The sequence below is a fragment of the Schistocerca piceifrons genome, chromosome 4 (assembly GCF_021461385.2).
Source record: "Schistocerca piceifrons isolate TAMUIC-IGC-003096 chromosome 4, iqSchPice1.1, whole genome shotgun sequence".
Taxonomy (NCBI): Eukaryota; Metazoa; Arthropoda; class Insecta; order Orthoptera; family Acrididae; genus Schistocerca; species Schistocerca piceifrons.
Genome location: NC_060141.1, coordinates 650,729,279 through 650,754,254, shown reverse-complemented (window position 1 = coordinate 650,754,254; position 24,976 = coordinate 650,729,279). Strand labels below are relative to the sequence as shown.

Below are 24,976 nucleotides of genomic sequence, written 5' to 3'. Positions count from 1 at the left end.
GTACTAAGGGAAGATGTCGAAAATTAGGACTCATAAGAAATGTGGACGTCCTCTGTAGAATTGGCGAAGAAAGGAACACAAGTAAAAAGAAGGCGTATCAGGGTGATAGAATACGTGTTAAAACATCCGGGAATAACTTCCATAGCACCAGCGCGAGTTACAGAAGTTAACAGAGCAGGGGATTGGAATACACTCAATAAATAATTTGAGACGTAGTTGCAAGTGCCACTCTAAGATGAAAAGCCATCAGAAAGCTTACGAGTAAAATAAACATTGATCTCCTGCTTATGATATCAACAAGTAAATGCAGGACGGTCACAGCATGGCCTGAGGTTTTTGGTTTTTTAACAATTTTATAATCAGTAAAATGCAAAATCACAGGGTGTACAGTCAGTTACCTTGTTGTCTCATGATTTGCATCCTCGTTATACAAAAGAAAGGCAACTAAACTACTGTCATGCCGAAAATTACTCAACTGGCCATAGCTCCAGAATGACTAAAGTATAATAACCACAAAGCTAAAAAATTGGGCAGGTGCAAATAGAATTCGCGCACTGAGTGTTCTGCACAACCTCAATTATATGTATAGACAGTTCATCGATTCTGTGAATCGAGAATTTCGACGATTTTTGCCTCTTATCGACAATGATACAGGGAAGATATCGGTTCCATTGATTCCAAGAATTTCGAGAATGTTTTAATTTCAAGTTTGAAGTCAGATAACAAATAACAAAAGAACCGTATTTTTCTTGTGAAATAGTTGCAAAATTCACAATTCTCGTATTTTATTTCTTTACTTATATAGTGAAACCTTTCTTCTTGCCAAACTTCAGGATGCGACGTCAAGGAGAATTACTCTCCAGGTTTCAATGAATGACATGAAACGTATTCGCGTTTCTGAATATGGACAACCATCAGTTGTGTAATGAAATCTTGTGCCAGAGCGGGACTCGAACCCGGATTTTCCCCTTGTCGCGAACGGTTGCCTTAGCATTAGGCTATCCGGCGACGATTCACGGCCAGGTCCAAACATCCATAACTCGTCAGCCCCGTTTCTACAACCTGCACACATACATTCATTGTGTATATTTCAGTATGGGGGAGATATTTTAACTGACAGACGCTTGCCCGGTGTCGGCAGATAAAAATGATATTGGAGTGTCCGTTTTGTTCAGAAATACGATGCACTGTTCTTTCGGACATGCATGCACTGTGCTGCATCGTACTTCTGAAAAATACAGGCACTGCAATACCTTATTTAATGAGTAAGTTTGAGTGAGTCAAAATATTTTATATAAATGGCCGTATCTTTTGACTGCGTTGACATAGAAGCTTAACATTTTTACACCATAAAAGGACTGTATGCCTCAGTCTATCACAAAAATCAAACTTGAAACGGTCTACCCGTCCATGAGAAAAAGGTGTCGCAGCAGGGGGAGGGACAGAGGGTCGGACGACAAAAAAAATATACCATGCAGTTACAAATTCACAATTTCGGATTTTTCCCTTTGCTTGTACTACGAAACCTTGCTTTTGGCCAAATTTCGTGATTATAAGTCAACGGAGAGTACCATGCAGCTTTCAATGAGTGAGTTTCCATGACAGTATGTGACATAAATGGTTGTGCTTTAGACTGCATTGACTAAAAAGCTTGCTGTGCCTTCCGAACAAGGCACAGCCAGGGCAAAAGCACCACAAGTACAAAGATGCGAGCTACTGCCAGTGCCATAGAGACTCGCCACTTGCGCGAGTTCCACCAGCGCCACGGGCGGCGCTGAGGGTGAAGATGTCGACCTCGCTTCGGCCAGTTGCCGACAGAGCACAATCCGCCAATGGCTGGAAGACTCGAAAGATGGGAGAGCAGCTCTCGCTCACTTGGTTGTAGATCATCGTCCAGAGAAGACTTCGGAAGGGAACGTGGTTTAGTGAACTCTTACAAGTGAACAGACAGTTAGCTGCAACTCCATTTGTTATGTACTGTGAAGTTTACCTACGATTATTTGTACCTAACCATTGAGGGCCTTTCCTTCTGTTATATTACAAGCAGTGTTGCAGACTCAATCATTGAACAAGTCAAAAAGACAGATAAACATTTTTGACTCATTTGTGTGGCTTTCTTACTTACTTGTTGGAGTGTTGTAGAATCTTCGTTCTCCTATTCTGTTACCTGATCCTGGGGCATAGCTGTGTAACAGTGGCAGGGAGAAATTGTCTTAGCAGTGTACTGCACCAGAAGCTGTTTCACGAACTCACACACTCGGCTTCCACAGCAGTAGTGACGAGACCTTTATAAAACTGGAGACGAGGGTTTACAAAAAAGCTTATATGTGTCACAAAGCCCTGGGAGTTCAGACCTTCGAATGTGACATAATTTCAATATGTTACGTCCGTCATTTCTAAGGCAAAGGAGTCACAGCAGACGAACTTACAAACGGATAGACGGATAAAAAAATGACAAAATTTTTTTGTTCTATATAATTATAAATTAACCATTTCCTCTTTTTTCATTTACTTGTACTGTAAAACCTCGTTTCTTGCTCAATTTCATGATTCTAGATTAAACAGGAAGCATTCTATACGTTTTGATGAGTGAGTTTTCGAGTAACAAAATATGTGTCATAAGACCCGCCAGGTTAGCCGAGAGCGCTAACGCGCTGCTTCCTGGACTCGGTTAAAATTGCCGGCCCCGGATCGAGTTCGCCCCCCGGATTACAGACGAGGGCCGGTGTGCCGGCCAGCCTGGATGTGGTTTTTAGGCAGTTTTCCACATCCCTCTTGGTGAATACCGGGCTGGTCCCCACGGTTCGCCACAGTTACACGACTCAAAGACATTTGAAACACATCCGCACTTTTCCATGATTTCCACTAGATGCAGACAGATGGGGTACTTTGATCCCGTCTCGGGGGGCACGGGGTGGCGGCAGGAAGGGCATCCGGCCACCCCTTCAAATTACCATGCAAAATCCGATTTAACCACGCAAACCCCACGTACAGTGCGGGACAAAGATGCAAGCAATAGATAGATAGATAGAAAATATGTGACATAAATGGCTATATCTTTTCGTAGTGTGGGCAAAGAAGTTAAAATATTTACGTCCAGAGGACAATAAACCCTAACATGTGACATATATTAGAACTTTATACATCTGCCCTCATTGAGGGAAAGGCTTCTTAACAGTCGGACCGACAGACAGACATAAACGATTGAGGAGTGGAGCCCTAAAAGGCATTAAATAAATTGAGAAAACATGTTTTAACTTTGAGAGAAAAAAAATTACAGAACCAATAGCACGTTGAGAGTAGGAAATTAATTACATATTATGATTACTATTTTTTGAAGAATGAAAACATTATCATTACCGAAATTTCTAACAGTTTGTCGTTGACAAGGCGTAACACCAGTCTCCTGTCCCTGTCGGTTTGTAACGTTTTATAATTCCATTGTTATACGATTAAGAATGATATAACTTTTCTTGAAGGATCGTTGCATAGTCTGTGTTCAATCTACCAAAGAAATCTGATAACTCCACTCACGGTATTGTCATGGGCAATTCCAAACACGATACAACAGCCTCGTACGTAAGCTGGACTCTGTCAGCGCTGGAAAGTCACGTTACCTTCTAGTACATGTTGATTTACAGCGTTCCAAAGTGACCAGCATGGTCTTTTAAGGGGTCGTTAATGTTTTGTCCCGTGAGGTTAGCATACAGCTTTAGTCGAAGTGTAATCACCACGTCGCGAACGGGACATTAAACTATAATATACCTTTGCACATTATACGCAGTGGAAAAGACCAGAAATGCACTATATTACGTCCTTGAACAATACAAATACTAACTTATAGTATCTAAAACAAACGGCGTGCACGATTTCGCGTTTTTATGGATGTTCGTAAGCACCTTGAATTGCTATAAATACCCACTGACAAAGACGAAACTTTATGTCTGCAGAGCCGCAAAGAAGTAACGTAGACGCTGTTGCTGTTTACGTGCCAGTGTTAAAACCTCTTGGGCTACTCTGAAAGAGTTCCTGACTCCTCAAGACCAGTGAGGATCTTTTATAAATTTACACTTCCCAAGAAAATGGGTGTCGCATATGTCAGAATTCAAGCGCGAAGTGCCTCCTTTCAAGCCGCTAAGCCGAGATATCGCCCCATTGTTGATATGGCAGGAGCTGAAAGTACTGCTGTGTCTGCAGGCACTAAGACATACATTACGACCTTCACGTACGGCTGGAGATACAGCGGCTTACAATTCACTTTTATTACTCTTTATGGAACTGTTGGCTTTCTGCTGTGGTAATGAACCTGCAATAAATTCTTATCTCGTTGGTTGCAAAAATGGTGTGGCGGCATCATTAAACTTAGTAAAAGTGCTATCTGTACTCTAAAGAGGCATTCGCAGCTACAGAATATTCGAAATACTTCAGTAAATTTCTTCCTCTCCTTTGGTTAGCGTGCTATGTTGATACTGGGCTTCACAGTTTCATGATGAGCACTATATTAATCGAAATCTTTGTTGTCTTTCATTTAGTACGATACTGAATTTTGCTGAAATACAATGTTAAGCCAAAAGTATCAGTTACTTCCTTAAACTATAGTGAGTACATCATTTTACTCTGAAAACTAAAACAGACTGCATCCTGAAACTCGTCCTGCCAGAATCCATACACAGATGTCCGTACGTTTTCTTCCTAAAACTCCGAACTAAGTCTCGGAGGCTATTGAGTATGCTCCATTCCTGTAGCGTCATTAAAACTAACCAGCCTACTACCATTTCCTTCTATTAACCACGTACCGTGCTGTGAAACTTACGGACTGGTTTCCAACCCTGTGATGGAGCGAAGGATCGGGATAGGCAGGCCATAGGCCGGAATTTCAGTTCGTTGTACCCTCTGGACCCGAAGGTGGACAGATAAATACGCGATAGTGTAACGGAAACGAGACAGATGGAAAAAGGGTAAGAAAATTGTCTAGTACTTCGAAAACAGTAGCCACAATTGTTTATACATTTATCCCACTGCGAGACAAGACGGTCAATGCTTTCATGGATATATGCTTACGGTAGCCTTGGGAACAATGATCGTCCGAAGTAAATCGATGACCGCGATTGTCTTTCTACAGGTTTAAAAAATATATAGAAATCGCATAGGAGAGGTAGAGAAGCCTAATGGAGATTTTGCAAGGGACTCGTAGCATTAACTTCGGTTGCGTACTTGAAACAACTTTCACAACATGTGGTTTCCGTGGTCCCATTGAACGAGTCTTTCTAGCGTGGCAGGTCCTGAGAGTAAGCAATCCAAAAACTTTCTTGGACTTACCTTTTTAATGTCATCAGTGTTTCCATAGGTTTTAAGTGGTTCGCCTCGAATTCCTCTCCTGTGTCAATTTCTTCACCTCAAAGTAGCACTTGAAAATACGATCTCAATTATATGTTGAATGTATTCCAGTCTTTGTCTTCGTCTACAGCTCTTACCCTCTACAGTTTCCTCCAGTGCCGTGGAGATTTTCCCCTGAAGTCTTAAGACATGTCTATCATCCTGTCCTTCCACCTTGTCACTACTTTTCAAATGTTTGTTCCTTCGACAAATCTGCGGAGAACCTCCTCATTTCTAATCTTATCAGTTGACTTAATTTTCGCAATTCTTCTGGAGCACCATGTGTCAAACGCTTCAGTTGTTCTCGGCTCCGGTTTACCGACTTTCATATTTCACTATCACACAAATCTGTGATTCAAACATACACTCTTGGTCGACGCGACCTCACCTAGCCACAAAAAACCAACGTCGCATTAGGGCCGCCGTTGTCCCATGCAATATCTGTCCCACAAATTTTTCAGCTATCATACTTTCGGAGTTATTCTAGGTGGCAATAGTTAGTAACTCACTCTGTATATCGCGTTATTGTTGATTCACCATCGCAAAAATCGCACGGGACTCGACGGTATTCCTAATGAATTTCATGTACATTTTTGACCTCATATAGGTGATACCATTACACTACTGGAAACGAGGGGACCCGGAGGGCGGTTGATTCCTGGCCTACTCAAGGTTGGTAAAGTCGTTCTAATTCCGAAGACAATCAGACATCCAGACACTGATAAATTCCGCACGATCACATTACTTAATTTCTATTACAAAACTGTCACCCGGTTGATTCATAGCCGTTTGTCAATATTGCTAGAGAAAATTCTTCCTGTTCACCGAAGCTGTGTGCCTGGGCGCATGCCAAATTTAAACAGACGCAAAATCCCCAAGACTGGCGATCTTTTACAGAAGCTCGAAATTTAGCGCAGACCTCAATCCAAGATGCTTATAACAGTTTCCACAACGAAACTTTGTCTCGAAACCTGGCAGAAAATCCAAAGAGATTATGGTCGTACGTGAAATATGTTAGCGGCAAGAAGCAATCAATGCCTTTCTTTACAGTCAGTACCGCCATTAGACCGTTTTTTTTATTTGCAGTGTTACACTTACACCATCATGATTTCGGCTTAAAATACCATTATCAAATGTTTTAATGTTACACGGTGCCTAAGATGGCGTACTGTCGTATTTAAAATACACTATTAGACGCAGTGTCCAAGGGTCAATATTTCTGACCCTTAGGCAAGGTGTCTAATAGTGTATTTAATACGACAGTATGCCATCTTAGGCACTGTATAACATTAAAAAAAAACTTGATAATGGCAACTTCCTGGCAGATTAAAACTGTGTGCCCGACCGAGACTCGAACTCGGGACCTTTGCCTTTCGCGGGCAAGTGCTCTACCAACTGAGCTACCGAAGCACGACTCACGCCCGGTACTTACAGCTTTACTTCTGGCAGTACCTCGTCTCCTACCTTCCAAACTTTACAGATGTTCTTCTGCGAACCTTGCAGAACTAGCACTCCTGAAAGAAAGGATACTGCGGAGACATGGCTTAGCCACAGCCTGGGGGATGTTTCCAGAATGAGATTTTCACTCTGCAGCGGAGTGTGCGCTGATGTGAAACTTCCTGGCAGATTAAAACTGTGTGCCCGACCGAGACTCGAACTCGGGACCTTTGCCTTGCGCGGGCAAGTGCTCTACCAACTGAGCTACCGAAGCACGACTCACGCCCGGTACTCACAGCTTTACTTCTGCCAGTACCTCGTCTCCTACCTTCCAAACTTTACAGAAGCTCTTCTGCGAACCTTGCAGAACTAGCACTCCTGAAAGAAAGGATACTGCGGAGACATGGCTTAGCCACAGCCTGGGGGATGTTTCCAGAATGAGATTTTCACTCTGCATTGGAGTGTGCGCTGATGTGAAACTTCCTGGCAGATTAAAACTGTGTGCCCGACCGAGACTCGAACTCGGGACCTTTGCCTTTTGCGGGCAAGTGCTCTACCAACTGAGCCACCGAAGCACGACTCACGCCCGGTACTCACAGCTTTACTTCGGCAGTACCTCGTCTCCTACCTTCCAAACTTTACAGAAGCTCTTCTGCGAACCTTGCAGAACTAGCACTCCTGAAAGAAAGGATACTGCGGTGACATGGCTTAGCCACAGCCTGGGGGATGTTTCCAGAATGAGATTTTCACTCTGCAGGGGAGTGTGCGCTGATGTGAAACTTCCTGGCAGATTAAAACTGTGTGCCCGACCGAAATTGCGTGCCTATAGCCGGCCGGTGTGGCCGTGCGGTTAAAGGCGCTTCAGTCTGGAACCGCGTGACCGCTACGGTCGCAGGTTCGAATCCTGCCTCGGGCATGGATGTGTGTGATGTCCTTAGGTTAGTTAGGTTTAATTATTTCTCAGTTCTAGGCGACTGATGACCTCAGAAGTTATGTCGCATAGTGCTCAGAGCCAGCGTGCCTATAGAATATCGTCTGAGTAATGTGACTGGATTCGTGATTTCCTGTCACAGTTCGTGGCAACTGTCGGAAAGTCATCGAGTAAAACGAGGTTTCTGGCGTTCCCGAAGGTAGTGTTATAGGCTCTTTTGCTCTTCCTTATCGGTATAAACGATTTGGGAGACAATCTAAGCAGCCGTCTTAGGTTATTTGCAGATGATGCTGTTGTTAATCAACTGATAAAGTAATCAGAAGATCCAAACAAATTGCATAACGATTTTAAAAAGACATCTGTAAGGTGCGAAAATTGGCAGTTGACCCTAAGTAACAAAAAGTGTGAGGTCTCCACATTAGTGATAAAAGGAATCCGTTAAACTTCAGTTACACGATAAATCAGTCAAATCTAAAGGCCGTAAATTCAGCTAAATACGTACGAATTAAAATTACAAACACCTTAAATTGGAAGGAACACATAGAAAATATTGTGTGGAAGTCTAACTAAAGACTGTGTTATATTGGCAGGACACTTAGGAAATGTAATAGATCTACTAAGGAGATTGTCTACACTACGCTTGTCCGTCCTCTTTTAGTATACTTCTGCACGGTGTAGGATCCTTACCTGATAGGATTGACGGAGTACATCGAAAAGGCTCAAAGAAGGGCAGCACGTTTTATATTATCGCGAAATGGGGGAGAGAGTGCCACTGAAATGACACAGGATTTGGGGTGGACATCATTAAAACAAAGGCGATTTTCGTTGCGGCGAAATCTTCTCACGAAATTTCGGTCACCAACTTTTTCTTCCGAATGCGAAAATTATTTTGTTGACACTGACCTCCATAGGGAGAAACAATCACCATGAAAAGTAAGGTAAATGAGAGCCCGTACGGAAAGATATAAGTTTTCGTTCTTTCCTCGCGCTATACGAGATTGGAATAATAGAGAATTTTGAAGGTGGTTCGACGAACTCTCTGGTGGGCATTTAAATATGCTTTGCAGATTATCCACGTAGATGTAGATGGAGATGTAGATGCCGATTGGTGTATCTATAACCTTAGAAATTCAAGCGTATCTCGTCATTCTTCAGTACTTCCGTCACACAGTTCTTTGCGTTTTGATTATTTCTGAGTAATCTCTTAAACGTCACCCACGCCTAATCATTACTTCATTGGGATCTAAGTCTATATCCGTTCCCGGGTACGCCTTACAATCCAGCATCTGACTTCGGAATCTCTGCCTGACCATGATGAAATTTAACTGAAATCTCCCCGTACTCGTATTCCCCCCTTTTTTCCAAGTATACCTCCTCCTCTCTCGATTCTTCAACGGAGTATTCGCTGTTACTAGCTGAAATTTATTACAGATCTCAATTGGTCTTTCTCCTCTCTTATTCCTGGACCTGAGTCCATATTTTCCTGTAACCTTTTCTTCTACATGTTCCCCTATAACTACATTCCAGTCTCCGATGACTATAAGATTTTCGTCTCCATTTACGTACTGTATTAACGTTCAGTACCCTCATATTCTTTCTCAATCTCTTTTATCTTCAACTTGCGACTTCGGCATGTGTACCTGAATGATCGTTGTCAGTGCTGGTTTTCTGACGGTTCTGATAAGAACAACCCTATCACTGAAGTGTTCACAATAACACACTCTCTGCCCTACCTCCATATTCATAACGAATCCTACTCCCGTTATACCATTTTCTGCTGTTCATTGATAACACTCTACACTAATATGACCAGAAGTCATTGTCTTCTCTCCGTTTCACTTAACTGACCCCTATTATATCTAGATTGAGCCTTTGCATTTCCCTTTTGAGATTTTCTAGTTTCCCTGTAACGTTCAAGCTTCTGGCACTCAACACCTCGTGTCATAGAACTTTATCCATTCGTTGGGTATTTAATCCTTTTCTCATGGTCTCCAACTCTTTGACTGTCCCTCCCAGAGATTCGGATGGTTGACTATTCCGGAATCTTTTGCCAATGGAGAGATCATCATGACAGCTTTCCAATTGCAGGCCACATGTCCTGTGACAATGTTTGTCTTTTATGCAGTGTTTCCATTGCCTTCTGCATCCTCATGCTGTTGATCATTGCTTATTATTCCACCGTTAGGGGCAGATTGCCACCCCAAGGACAAGAGAATACACTGAACCTCAGTCCGCTCCTTCGCCCTCTTTGACAAGACCGCTGGCAGAATTATGGCGCTCCTTATGCCACGAGTCTTCGGGAGTCAATGCTGATTATTTATCAAAATTTAAGCGGTGGTCGGTTTCGAACCCGAGAGTGAGGACGTTTTGATTACTAACTACTGACGTTACCCGTTTTTCTTTTTTACAGTAGTGAACGAACGCAGTCAGCTTCAGGCCGGATGGAGACAAGGTGAGCAGGTATCGAAACACGCCCCCCCCCCTCCCCTTGTGCTTTTCAATCACATGGACATAGTACTAAGGTCGCTCTTTTTGCGTTCTTGAAGTTTTATTCTGTGTTTACTTTTTTATTTTTTATATTTTTGTAAACATTTTCTTTATTACGCTTGTTAGACAAAAATTCAACAATTCCGGGTGTCAAAAGGAAACATATCTTTTCTCTAGGAAGAACATAGTGAGAGAAGACTCTAGAGGGAAAAAAAGAAAAGAACTACCCAATTATTAGACGATTAAAGACAAAGTGCAACATATTTGCAAATAAAACGGGGTAACGTGGAAGCCTGTGCCAATTCCAATGTGCAGTCACTATACATTGGGGAAAAACAAGAAGGTCAGGATGGTTGTCACACCCACCTACGTGGTGGGCGTAGCGTTTGAGGAGCCGTACGATCGAATTAGTCTCGGTCCGAGATGAAATGGAAAAGTCTGAACATAGAAGAAGTTCAACTGATAGAGCAGCTTCAGCTGATCGCATAAGGAAAGTCAGAGAATACAGTGTCAGTGCTCTCGTCCACAAGAGACGAATCTGTGTGGTAATGTACCAGGTTGATGACATGTATCGCAGAAACCATTTGGATTAAGGCCAATGCAATGAAGGCGTTCGCTGGTCGGGATCAGATTTTGAATGACATTATACCACGATGAAGTGAATTCCATCGCGAGGACTGGAAGACTTATCACACTGTTTTCCGGGATACCAACGGCGTGGCCATTTCAATTGGGGAGAGGAATGGTTGTACTCCCCAACGACAAAGCAAGGATCTGGTGGTAAGGTGTGTCACTGATAAAATGTCAGCTCCCAGAAAACTTATTGTAATATGAAATTCACGTACATGTCGCAATTTAGAGTGGGTCCGGCCAACATCGGCTGGTGGAGTGAGATTGGCCAGTAGAAGACACGTGAATAAGCGAGATGTAATGAGTAAGCCCCGTCGGATGATGATCCGGGGAGTAAGTTGTCCATTCACTACCACAGACGCGTGAAAACCGGGCAAAAGACTGGATAAAACCTGAATCCAATGCTTTATTAAAATCAATAACAAGCAAGCCTCCAGAGACAGAAGTCACTGCAGCCAACGAGACAACATCGCGACATTAGACTGCAGAAGTCAGAATCGTGCACCCAGGCACACAACTTCGGTGGACAGCAAGAATTAACTCTAGCAATATTGACAAACGGCTATGAATCTACCGGGAGTAGAGCACGTCAAAACGCTGCTCACAAGGGAACCTCCCCATCGCACCCCCCTCAGATTTAGTTATAAATTGACGCAGTGGATGGGCCTTGAAAAACTGAACACAGATCGATCGAGAAAACAGGACGAAATTGTGTGAAACTATGAAAAAATAAGCAAAATATACAAACTGAGTAGTCCATGTGCAAGATAGGCAACATCAAGGTCACTGTGGGCCGAGGAGCGCCGTAGTCACATGGTTAGAGTGAGCAGCTGCGGAACGAAGGGTCCTTGGTTCGTGTCCTCCCTCGAGTGAAAATATTACTTTTTTATTTTCAGTAAGTTACGATCTGTCCGTTCATTCATTGACGTCTCTGTTCACTGTAATAAGTTTAGTGTCTGTGTTTTGCGACCGCACCGCAAAACCGTGCGATTAGTAGACGAAAGGACGTGCCTCTCCAATAGGAACCGAAAACATTTGATCGAAAGGTCATAGGTCAACCGATTCCTCCACAGGAAAACACGTCTGATATATTCTATACGACACTGGTGACGGCATGTGCGTCACATGACAGAAATATGTGGTCGACCCACCTAACTTGCAGACTTGGCGAATGGGTAAAAAGGTTGTTCGACCTTGCCCGATTTAGGTTTTCTTGTGAATGTGATAATCACTCCCAAAAAGTGATGAAAACATAAGAGTTTGTCACATAAACTGCAACAAATGAATGCAACAGTTTCACAGTCGCACAGTTTTCCCTGTGTTCTATCAAAACATATGTTTTTTATGTTTTCAAATGTTTCCGTGTGTAGACCGTCAAATCCTGCAAATGTCCAAGCAAATCTAAACATGTCCTGGAATTTTGGAGAGCGAAGTTGATTGTGTGTGAGCGCCTGAACTTTAATAATTGTCTGAAAATAAAAAGTTAAACTTTTCACTCGAGAGAAGATTTGAACCAAAGACCTCTCGTTTCGCAGTTGCTCACGCTAACCACGGGACCATGGCGCTCACGAGCTGACACTCTCCTAGATGTTGCCAACCTTCTGCATGGCCTACTCAGTCTGTATATTTTGCTTCTTTTTTTCATAGTTCCACACAACTTCTGTTTTCTTGATTGATCTGTGTTCAGTTTTTCAAGGCCTATCCCTGTGCCAACTTATAACTAAATCTGAGGGGGGTGCGATGGAGAGGTTCCCTTGTCAGTCTCACTAGCTTCTCGCTGAGAACGTGGCTCATTATCGCTGGCTCAGGCGCGTCAGGTGGGGATGACTGACGTCACACTACGAAACTGAGCTGAGACGAGGATTGTCGAGTAGGACACGTGACGGCCCGAGACTGTGAGGGCGCGGGCTGGCCGAGAGATTCGCATTATCGTAACGTAGCGCTGGGCAGTAAACTGTCACTGGACGAAACTCAGCATGAGTTGTTCCGGAACCGGGACCAATGCAATGACTACCATCACAAAAGATGTTGTGTTGAAGAAACTTGCTGATGGGATGTACATTCTGATAAATAAAGTTGGAGTAAGAAGTGGCAGTTCCAGTTGGGAAAAAATTTAAGGTACGCCCTTCAACTTTTACTAAATAATTACAGAATAGAGCTTCCGAATTCGATACATGATAGTATTTGATTAATCGAATCGCTTCGTTTGTCTAGTATTTTTTAATTAATTTGAGAGCTGGCATGAGCCCCCTCTCATATTTCTATCTTACGATTCTCCTCTCTAATTGCATGCGGTGGAAAGTTGCTATTCCGTCACACGCGGACTTCCCATGCAGCGTCTCTCGTCACCCAGGTTGTCCGGTGACAGGCGGGCTCCACTGATCTCGAGAGGGTTAAGCCGACGGGTGGGAGGCAGTCGAGTGAATGCTTTCCAGACGCCGACATTGTCAAGAGACACGCCCTCCGGGGCCTGAAGTAGCGGCTGGGCTAGAGGTTCCGTTACTTCGCAGAAACTTAGCGAAAACACTTTCTGGCGGGCTACCAGCGAGGCGTGGGAATGACTTGTGTACCCAGGCAGTTGTGGCGGGAAAATTCCCGCGCTTTCTGCAAAATAGTAACTGTGACTGTCTTGCTCAGGGCATAGCCCCGTGACGTAGCAAAATCAGCGCAGAAATTGGCGCCAAGAATCTCCATTGGTGGAATGGTAGTGGTCCGGCAATGGAGTGGAATTTTCCGCCGGTTTTCGAGTTGCTGATTGGAACGTTTACCACGGCCACTGTCGTGGGGGCGGGAATGTTCTGTGCTCGGCATGTACGGGTGCTCTGGGGTAGTCGGCTCTCGCCTTTCGGTCGAGGATGTCGAAGCAACCAGCCCTCGCCTCCGGTACGCCAGATCGTGTTCTGGCAGATAAGAAGACAGTTTGGTAATGTATGTCTGCAGCACCGGCAGATAGGGATTTTCCTAGGTGATAATCAGAGCCCACCAGCGTGCGCCTGTTCGTCTTTTTCTAACTTTGTTCTGTCTTGAGTAGCAGCAATTAATGTTGGGTTAGCTGTGTGTCTCTCTTAAGATTTGAGTGGCAAGGAATTGGCTCCACATACCACTTCGTCATAAACCTCACAATCTAGTTTAGGGACAACTTCACCTTCACAGCGTTTGTTTGTGTATCCAATTTGAGCCAATTTGATGTATTATAAATGTTTCATGTGGTTTTGTTTATTATTTTGTGTTTAGTCTTAATAAATCATATTGTTATTTTGGACAGAACTTTCATTCTGTTAATCGGTAGAGCAACCCATCATTTCTCACTACGTTAATGAAACCTTCCTTTATTTAACTTATTTATCAAATTAAATTATTGCAGGTGCCAAACTCTTTTCTACTCCACTTTCAGGGTTGATTACAGTCAGTTCGCGTATATTTTTTAATCCTTGTGCAACAGCAAAAGTCGGAGTTAGAATAGGGGGGGCTTAGAGCATCATTTACATATGTAGATTCTAGAATTTAGTGTTAAATACACTGCTAGCCCCGGCACCTCGCATAAAATGGCGACCCTTAGCCTCGGATCTTTCCTGTGAATCACTGATAAGCCAACAGGATTCTTAGTAGGAACATTCAAATTTTTTCTGTATTTTTTTTAGTGAGTAATACCCAACTTGTTTTTCTTGTAGTTCCGTGATTAGTTTTAAGTAGCGGCGCATGTTTACTGTTTTTGTTTTCAGCTTATATATTTGTTTGTTTGTTCATTGTTATATATGTTTCTTTGATGTGGTGTCCGTACCACTTCACACTTTGTCGGGTTTGTGTGCAGTTTCTGTGCATGTAATTACAGAGTTGGAACGGCGTTGTTGAAATTTTGTGTCTATGTCGAAGAATATATGGAGTAGATTATTTTTATTGTGCATTTTAGATAAAATTGTTTTTCATGAATGATCACGAGAAGTAAGGCACGATTATTATCGAGCGAAGTTAAAACAAAAGAGGATTGCATAATGGATAAGGGGCAGTTTACTGACGGGGATAGGTTCAGAGATGAGATGGGCACATTTTTAGCAGGACTGGACGACAGGGTCATTGATGAGGAAGGTGATTTGGACGCGATCTTAGAGCAACGTCGCCGCCGTGATTATGACAGTGAGGTAGAGGATGAAACAGAGACAGGCACACAGGTCGAGACGGTAGCAGAAGTTTATAATCAAACGAACGAGAGCAGATGGGGGCCAGCTCGGTCACGTCAGAGCTCTAACGGCCAGGTGTCCAGAGTTACATCGCCCATAGGTGACGAGGATCAAAAATATGACATAAACCAAATACTGAGCTTCCTAGGTTCAATGAAAGAAGAAGCTGACGAACAACGCAAGAAGGAGAAAGAAGAAGCTGACGAACAGCGTAAAAAGGACACTCAGACTATAATTTCGCATATAGGAGAAATTCGTGGGGAATTACTAACAATAAAGAAAGAATGTGGAGAAGCAAAACAATTGTCAATGGTAGCACAAAAAGTAGCAGGCCTAGCCAAAACGGCAGCAACAGGGGCAATGAGAATCGCAAAAGTAACTTCTCAACTTGCAGGTCGCTTGCGACGTGCGACACAAGCCCACTCAAAATCCCTAGCGTTCTTAAAAACCCAAGGTAATATTGCGGTTACGAACATCACGAAACGAATGAAAGAAGTAGAGAGTCGGATAGCAAAACTAGAGCGAAACGGGCACACGAGCACTGCGCGTTCGGATACCAATGATGGAATACACAGAATTGTGTCTCCGAGGAAAAGCCCGCCGTGCTCTAGCCCAGTGACAGAGTGCGGAACTAACAATGCACACGCAGAAACACCTAGTAATAGCTCCAATAATTGTAGCCCACTTAGGAGAGTGAATTCTGAGTGCCACTTCCACTGTGATACAGAGGTAGCACATCACAGTTATCAGCAAGATAGATCAGGACACTCAGCAGACGTGGAAGTATCGGAATCGAGTGACAACACCAGTGCGAGGATCGGACAGAATTTTGATCACAATCACTTCCTGTTGATACTAAAATTCCAAAAGTTCAGAGATAATGGAGGATCGATGCATCCCAAGAGCTGGGTGATGCAGTTTACAAATTCATTACCGTCATCATGGCCAACCCTGGCAAAATTAGAATTCATGTGTGGACACATCGAAGGCCAAGCCGCGGAAAAGATGTGGGGTGTGGCAGCGACGTGTCAGACTTATCAGGAATTTGTTGATGCGTTCCTGGGGATCTACTGGTCAAAGGAAACGCAATACAGGATTAAAGAGGAAATAATATTTTCTCTTGAACTGGAAGTGTCCGGGCAAAGGGGCGCAACCAAATTTTTTGATGATTTACTCAAGAAGAATCAATTTTTAGATAGTCCATATAGCAAGGGAGAAATCATCAAATTTTGTTTTTCCAAATTGCCTGTTAGGTATCAACAGACACTTGTCGGCAAGTGTGGATCTGACATAGAAGCATTCAAGAGTCTATTGCGCGAACTCGAAGTAGTCTTCGATAAACAAGACTCAAAGGACAGGAAGAAGGCGCAAAATAACAAATACCACGGCCCAGCAAGGGCAGACGACAACAGATCGCATAATCGCGCTCGTCAGTTAGGAAACCAGGGTTACGGAAATCAAGGTTACGCAATTCAAGATTATGGAAACCAGAGACACGGAAACCAGAACGTCAGGGAACAGGGTCAATCTAGACAAGGAATCTGGGACCGGAGGAATAACGAACGGCAAAGCGACCGTAACTGGAGAGAGCGAAATCAAGGACCACAGGAGAACCAGGAGATTGAAATTAGACCTGCAAATCCTAATGCACGTCAGAGGAGGGGGAGTCTGACAAGGGATTGGCGCTAGTCCATAAGACTCAACCACATCTCTCATACAAAGAAGTTCGTGGAATAATAGTAGTTTCAGTGGTGTACATAGTAGAATAGGCAAACATAGGAACCTTTCTTCGGTGAACAATAATCGTTACATTAATAGATCAAGATTGCTAAAGTATTAACACGCTGCGTTGTCTTGCATAAGAATTTACTGCTGCTATCCTTTTTTTTCTGTTCGCGACTTCCAATTTCGGTGGAGTAGTGTAAGTAGGCTGTTTATGTTTTCTCTATGTAAGTAGGCTGTTTATGTTTTCTCTATGTAAGTAGGCTGTTTATGTTTTCTCTATGTAAGTAGGCTGTTTATGTTTTCTCTATGTAAGTAGGCTGTTTAGGTTTTTTATTGGTAACGCCACCTCTGTATGACAATCACTGGCTGTGCTGTGTGCATTCTGTGGCTGCTTTGCATTGTTGTAATACTCGCCATTGTAGTGTTAGGCAGCTGGCTGTGAACAGCGCGTAGCGTTGCGCAGTTGGAGGTGAGCCGCCAGCAGTGGTGGATGTGGGGAGAGAGATGGCGGAGTTTTGAAATTTGTCATGAACTGATATATTTATATATGATGATATCAAGGTAAATACATTGTTTGCTCTCTATTAATATCTTTCATTTGCTAACTATCCCTATCAGTAGTTAGTGCCTTTAGTAGTTTGAATCTTTTATTTAGCTGGCAGTAGTGGCGCTTGCTGTATTGCAGTAGCTTGAGCAGCGAAGATTTTTGTGAGGTAAGTGATTTGTGAAAGGTATAGTTTAATGTTAGTCAGGGCCATTCTTTTGTAGGGAATTTTGAAAGTCAGATTGCGTTGCGCTAACAAAGTATTGTGTGTCAGGTTAAGCACAGCCATTTGTATAATTGATCGACCCTTAGCCGAGGATACCTCACTGGAATCTTCTGATTTTTTCTTGTAGTTTGTGTATTTAGTGTAGCTTTTGTTTATTGCTAGCGCGTAATTGTAGAGAGAATCTCCTTTGTAGTTGTAGTTTTTCATTGTTGTAGAGTAAAACAGTTGTGGCATGCATGTAGATTTGCACCAAGTATTTCGCAGCTGCAATTAACTAGACATTATTTCCATTGCTACGTTATTTTATTTTGCTCTTCAAATTGTGTTTTTCTGTGTTGTCGTGTGAAATACTGTGGCAATAATGGCGTGTGAAAAACGTAATACTAGGCTCCAAAGTAAACTGAGAAATGACAGTGAAGACGAAGGCAGTGTGTTAGCGCCGCAGAGTAATGAATTAACTGATGTTCAAAGTAGTAATTTGGTAATCGTGCATAGGGAAATGGAGCGGGCGGCAAACAATGGCACGGACAGTGAAACAATTAGTGAAGAGGGAAGCATTATCGATCGATCGGTCGGCAACAGCTCGCCTCAGGAATCCGAAATGACAGGACACAATTTCGCAAATACTGTAGATTCAGGTTTTGGGTTATCACCGTTTTCTCAAATAAGTCAAGACGCATTTTCTGCTTGTCAAAATGTGAATGTTGCCGGTGCAAATGCACTGCCGAAAAGCGTAGAGAAACAGATTCCAGACACTAATACATTATTATTGCAATTAATGCAACAAATGGAACAAAATCAGAGACAAATGGGACAAAATCTTAAAAAGTTAGACACAGTGGAACAAAATCTCAAAAAGTTAGACACAATGGAACAAAATCAGAGACAAACACAGCAAAAGCTTCAAAAGTTAGACACAATGGAACAAAATCTTAAAAAGTTAGACTCATTGGAGCAAACTCTTGAACGAACACGTGAGGATTTAACTGCTGAGTTACATCACATTGAATCGAAATGTCAAAAAGTCTGTAATGACGTAAAAACACAAATTTGTGAGCATTTCCAACCTATTTTTTCGCGTCATGAAAATGCACTACAGAATCACGAAGCAGCTATAAAAGAACTGCAAACTATTGTTCATGAAAATCATGAGACCTTGCAAGCAAAATTTGACTCAGTTGCATCTACCGATACGGTTATGCAACTTGCAAAAACTCAGGAAAACTTAAAGGTCACAGTAGACACGATTGCAACACAAATGGACACTCTGAAACTTGGTTCAGAAAAACATAGAGAGGAAATGATTTCACTATCGGATAAAGTAGCCGAACTTTCAGATCAGTTCACTAACTTATCTACAAAGGTAGATGATGATCTGAATGACACAACACCTGTAGCTTTCATGGACACTGAAGAGTATGAACAAATTAGAAAATTCAAACAAAATCAAATCAATACACAGTACAAAAGAGAAATCCGGGAAGTGCAAGATCAGTTGGCACAAGTAGTACAAGAATTACGTATTTCAGAGGACACTCGCGCCCCAATACGGGAAGAGGGACATACAAATACGGAACAGACACAAAATAATAACACAGGGCATTTCGGAAGTTATGAAAGAAATTGGCAATGTGCACCGAATTTTGAGATGGAACGGCCGACACGACCTAACAATGACCGATATGCGACTCGCCGACATGATGATTTTGACTATAAGCTGTTCATTACTACACGTAAATTCAAAACATTTAAGAATTCTGGCAACGACATTCATCCACAAGCATGGCTCCATCAATTCTCTCATTGTTTTCCTCCCAACTGGTCGTTGGAACACAGATTAGAATTTATGTGTGGCTACTTAGAGAATGAACCAGCTGTAAGAATGCGATCGGTAATTCACGATTGCCACAGTGAAGGAGAGTTTTACCATGCCTTCCTCTCAGCATATTGGTCTCAAGCTACACAAGACCGTGTAAAACATAACATCATAATGATGAAACACTTCGAACAATCTGAATTTTCCAGTCTTGTGAAATATTTTGAAGACATGTTGCACAAGAATCAATACCTGTCAAACCCATACAGCCCCTCAGAACTCATCCGCATTTGCTTAATCAAACTGCCTAAACATTTACGACATATTATTTTAGCAGGACGTTGCAAAGACGACATTGAAGCTTTTCAGGGACTGTTACAAGAACTGGAAAGTGACACTGACAATCGCAGAAAGCAGGAACACAACAATTGCAGGTCACATCCGTCGCAATTCCGCGATGAAAGAAGTAATAACTTGACACGACAAGCCTATTCTTACAACGTAAATCGTGACCAAAACAGACACCACCCGTATGACAACCACTGGCAGAGTAATAATAGTTACAGAGAAAGATCGCATTTCCGTAGTAATGAATATGACAGAGATAACCATAGAAACAGACAATATGGTAATCAGAACTATTATTATCAAGGGAGACAGAATAACTTCAGACGCAACAGTTCAGCGCACAGTTACGATTCAGGGAGAAATTCTCCACCACTTAACCGACAAGAAAGTAACTACAGGAACTACCGACATGACGACAGACGATGTGATCGTAACGACAGACCTGAATTGCATCAGAACTGGCGGGATTCAAACAGAGCAGGGCACTTTCGACAACGTGAATTTGTAGAAGTTAGGTCTCCAAATCCCAATAACGACGCGCGCCAACAAAGGGACAGACAATGACTCGCACCGCAGGCAGCCGCGTGCGGCCGCTGGCTCAGGGAAAAATAACATAGACGCTAACCTTGAGAAAAATTCCAGTATTCTTTACCGACGTATACTGCATGATAATTGTATTCCGGCCAAACTGTGAGTACTATGAAGAGTAAAGGATTGCACCACATTTCACATGCAAAACCATTTATTGACAGATAATCTGCCTTTTAACTTTGTCTTTGCCACAAAATGTTTCACTTCACGTTACTAGTATGCTTTAGAAACTGTTACCATGCAACAATGTTTGAAGTTAAATATCCAATCAAGAACCAAGAGAACTTATTTAAACAGAAATGACGAATGCATTGTTATAGTAAACAGACGTCACAGTGTTATTGTGTGTGTACATTCTTGCTTGTTTGTTGCACGATTACGTAACGACTATAAGGCTCACATACTTAGAACATTTACCAGTACTGCTAATGAGATTTTAATGCAACATTTTGGTTTATTTGAAAATACATTCTGAATTTAAAGTGCTTTCTGAGAGATACCAGATGACACAGAGGTTAGTTTATGTGACAGCTACACGATTTTTATCACGGCGCTACTAATGAGTGACAATTTACAATGTTGCTTTTGCGGTGTATCTGTTTTATATCTGCACAGTTTTCTGAATTCTTCTGGAAATCAAAACATGTTTTATTAGTAACTTTTGTGGTATAGCTACAAGGAGACAGCCTTTTCCATAGCACAACAATACGTTACAGCACAGTACTTTCATCATCACAACAATAAGCGTAATAACTAAGATATCTCTACGCAAAGCATTTCACTTTTGTTTATCATGAGGTAAGTACATTGGCTTCTGCAGAACTTAGCTTTTGGAGGAAAATAACTACGACACTTTCACAGAGATTATCTTACAACAATATGCACATTTAGCGCTACAGGACACGCATTTCAGTGATTAATTTTGTACTTAAAACATTTATTTTTAAAGATTTTTGAATTACAAAGAAAGTTTTCAGTGATACATTTCATTTCATTGCTGTAATCTGTAACACCTGAGGGTATAATTACATTAATCCTCAGGGGGGTACACGCTTACTTTGTGTACCATGTGTTTGGCAAGCACAAGGAGCCCTAGCTAATATGGTATTTGCTTATACAACTTTACACATCGGTACCATATTTCTCTAACACACAAATTACACAGCTATCTGATCATTTAACTGAGAGATAAACATGTTTTTTATTACATCAGTGACAGATGTTTACGCAATTACACCGTTGGATAACTTCACACTTATGAAACTGTATTTTGTCTGTACTTTGTAAACTGTTCATATTTTTTCGGAATCATTGTGATACTATGAGAGCTTTGAATGATGTATTTGGTATGAGATCATGATTTTTAAAGTACGTTTGAGGCAGCTGACAGTTTTGACATGAGCAGAGAATTATTTTAGGCTTAGAAATTATTGGAGGAAGTTACGACGATTTTGAGATTTGACTGAAGTGTTATGATATTATTACGACGACAATGTGTATTATGTTGTTGAGGAATGTTTGTTATGCTATGTATTTCTCACGATGAAATATTGAAGTGTCGACGAATATGTATATGTATAATGAGGTAAGGAGTAATGAATAGTGGGTAGGGACTCTTGACTTGTGAAAAAGGATGTTGGAAACCAAGAATCGTACTTTAAGAGTTATGACATGTGTGAATCATGTGTGAATGTATCACAATGCCACTGAACATTTTTTGGACACTGTTATATTCATAGGATTTTGTTTCTACAGATTTGCAACGCTAATTCTTGACCTGTGAAGTATTTTTATGTGAGACTGTCACTTTAGCGAAAATTGCTGTCGTAAATATTTCCGTACGAAAGTTAAGTGACCACCTGCACGTAATGCGTCGCGGGCACCCAGCTGTGTCAGACGCCTGGAGAAAAAGTCATTAGCGCGTGCCTTTCAGAGCACAGGAAGAAAAAAAAAGAAAGGGAAGGCCATTATCCTGGCCATTGTCATTCCTTTAGAGAAAGCATCGCAAAAACGACACGGTCGAACTTGAAAACATATGATTACACTAGCTCTTAATTTACGATATTTACTGAAATGCCTAATAAAATAACAAGAAATATTTTTACATCTGCACACCTGATTATGACAAGCGTCTTTCTATGAGAGTTGAGAGAATTTCTACTAACTTACGAAATGTCACATGACTACTGAATGATATTTTTATGCTTTGCTTTTCATAGTTGCTTATTTCATTTGACATCTGTTTTCCAGCTGTGTTGCAGCATTGCTTTTATAAAATAAAATGCATTTGCTAATGTGAACACTTTCTGTCAACAGATCTATTAAATAATTATTTTATGATCCACATTCTTTAAAAAAGGAGCACTTGGAAAGGAAAGAACAATAAGAAGGAACTAGTAACTGCATTCATAATTTTCTTTTCAAGTAATTGGTAACTTTTTGGTAGAATAACTTCTTGTGGTGCACCACTTTAATTACTTAGACATTAAGATGTGATTATACATTTGCCTTATCTGCATTGTTATCTTTAGTGTACTATTTTTTCTACTTGAGCTATGTCATGTTTCGATATAAGCTGCTGTTTGCCAGGCATAGTGCTACTGAACTTTAATTTGTGTTACTCTGCTAAGCCAGATTTATTTTTTTTTTTTGCTGCACAGTGCCCTATATTAGTTGTAATATTGCAATTGCTTTGGCATTTGTATTTTTGTCATTGATGTTTGTGTTAATTGTTTTGTGCTGCTGCATTGCTTCGTCCCTTAGTTTAGCATCTGAGCTCAGTAGATTTAAGTTAGATTAAGAGGGGGTAGACTATAGAAGAGAATGAGTTGCGATGAATTGGAAGAAATGCATTGAAAAGTTATACAAATAAAAAGGGTACAGAAAACAGGTTTAGGTAGGATTTTCTTGGAAATAAATGTTGAGGTAAGAAATGTGTGAACATACAAATACAGAAAGCATGCTTAGATAGAATTTTTTTGGTGGAAACAAAGGATGAAATAAGAGGAAAGATATATGAAGTTTTGGGTTGGACTGCAGTACCAAATGTTACACTGAAAACGAACCCTGTCCTTTCCTATTGGTGTTATCCCACTATGTGTTTGTGTACCCTTGTGTATTTGTTTTCTTCCTGTCTCTGTGTAGTTTCATAGAATTTTTTCTTCTTTTAATATTAAGCTACATTCACTATGATGAGGAATACTGTTATCCTCGAATATAATTGGCATTAATAATATATTATTTACTTTGTAAAGATGTTTAGACATTATTTACTCTGTTTTGTGTTAATGCTAATGTGTGAAGTTGATGTTTCAAAAGTTATTGTGATCTTTTATGTATGTACTCATGTCATAATTCCTGTAACACTGACGTATATGTCTATTTCTATTCTTTTGTAACGCCTGTTTTACTACAAATGTTATCTGTATTGTTATGTTCTTTAATGATGTATTTTGTACCTTTGTTATTGTATTCTTCTGTTATAAAATTGTAATTGTCACCAGTTCATGATATTATTAACTTGTAAGTTCCATTTCACTGCACACGTTTCTGTTGGTCATAGTATATGGACAATATGTGAGAAGTAGGGACTGATAGTGTTTGCACGTGTGTTGGTAATTCAGCAAGGGACTGGATAACAGCATTGCTGGTTCTAAGGACAATTAAAAGAAAAACTTTCTGAGTGCACAAGTGGTGGTTTATGGACTTGCTATATTCTCTGCAAGAATCTTCGATGGTGATTGTGCACCTGCACAGTCGCAACGGATGGCTGCTGGCCGTCTCTACCAGGACTACAGTGGGTCTGCACCTCTGGTGGCCCACCAATACCATTATCTCTACAAGGACTACAGTGGGTCTGCATCTATGATGACCTACCAACGCCATTATTTCTACAAGGACTGCAGTGGGTCTGCACCTCTGGTGGCCCACCAATACCACAATCTCTACCAGGACTCCAGTGGGTCTGCTCTGTGATGACCTACCTACCAATATTCTTCCAAACTTCGAATGACTCTGCTGTGGGTTTGCTCTGTTGTGGCCCATTACCTGTCTGCATGTCGAGAGTCAGCACTGTCTTTCCGTTGGAAGGTCAACACTACTTCTTCAAGACTGCATGGAAATCCACTACTTCTATGTGCATTTTCTTTTACTGCTTGGACTTTGAGAAAAACTCTGCATTTTTACTGTGATGAACAATGTGGACTGTCTTTATGGACTGTGAGAAATTTTGATCTTTTGACCAACATAATATTAATAAGTGTGTGCATTTTATATCTTTGTTACTGTAATTGTGAAAAATTTTTGTCAAATCTGTATTGGCCAGTGCCCAACACCATTTGTAAAAATTTTTGTGGGGAGCATGGGCGCTATGTAAGTAGGCTGTTTATGTTTTCTCTATGTAAGTAGGCTGTTTATGTTTTCTCTATGTAAGTAGGCTGTTTATGTTTTCTCTATGTAAATAGGCTGTTTATGTTTTCTCTATGTAAGTAGGCTGTTTAGGTTTTTTATTGGTAACGCCACCTCTGTATGACAATCACTGGCTGTGCTGTGTGCATTCTGTGGCTGCTTTGCATTGTTGTAATACTCGCCATTGTAGTGTTAGGCAGCTGGCTGTGAACAGCGCGTAGCGTTGCGCAGTTGGAGGTGAGCCGCCAGCAGTGGTGGATGTGGGGAGAGAGATGGCGGA

At 41.5% G+C, this 24,976-nt stretch overlaps 2 non-coding genes across 2 annotated transcripts; both read right to left on the bottom strand.

The window, feature by feature from the left end:
* Positions 1-7,013: 7,013 nt before the first annotated feature.
* Trnaa-cgc lies at positions 7,014-7,088 on the bottom strand. The gene has a single exon. It is a non-coding gene; the product is annotated as a tRNA-Ala (tRNA).
* A 226-nt stretch (positions 7,089-7,314) lies between these two features.
* On the bottom strand, positions 7,315-7,389 carry Trnal-caa. The gene has a single exon. It is a non-coding gene; the product is annotated as a tRNA-Leu (tRNA).
* Between the last annotated feature and the right edge of the window lie 17,587 nt (positions 7,390-24,976).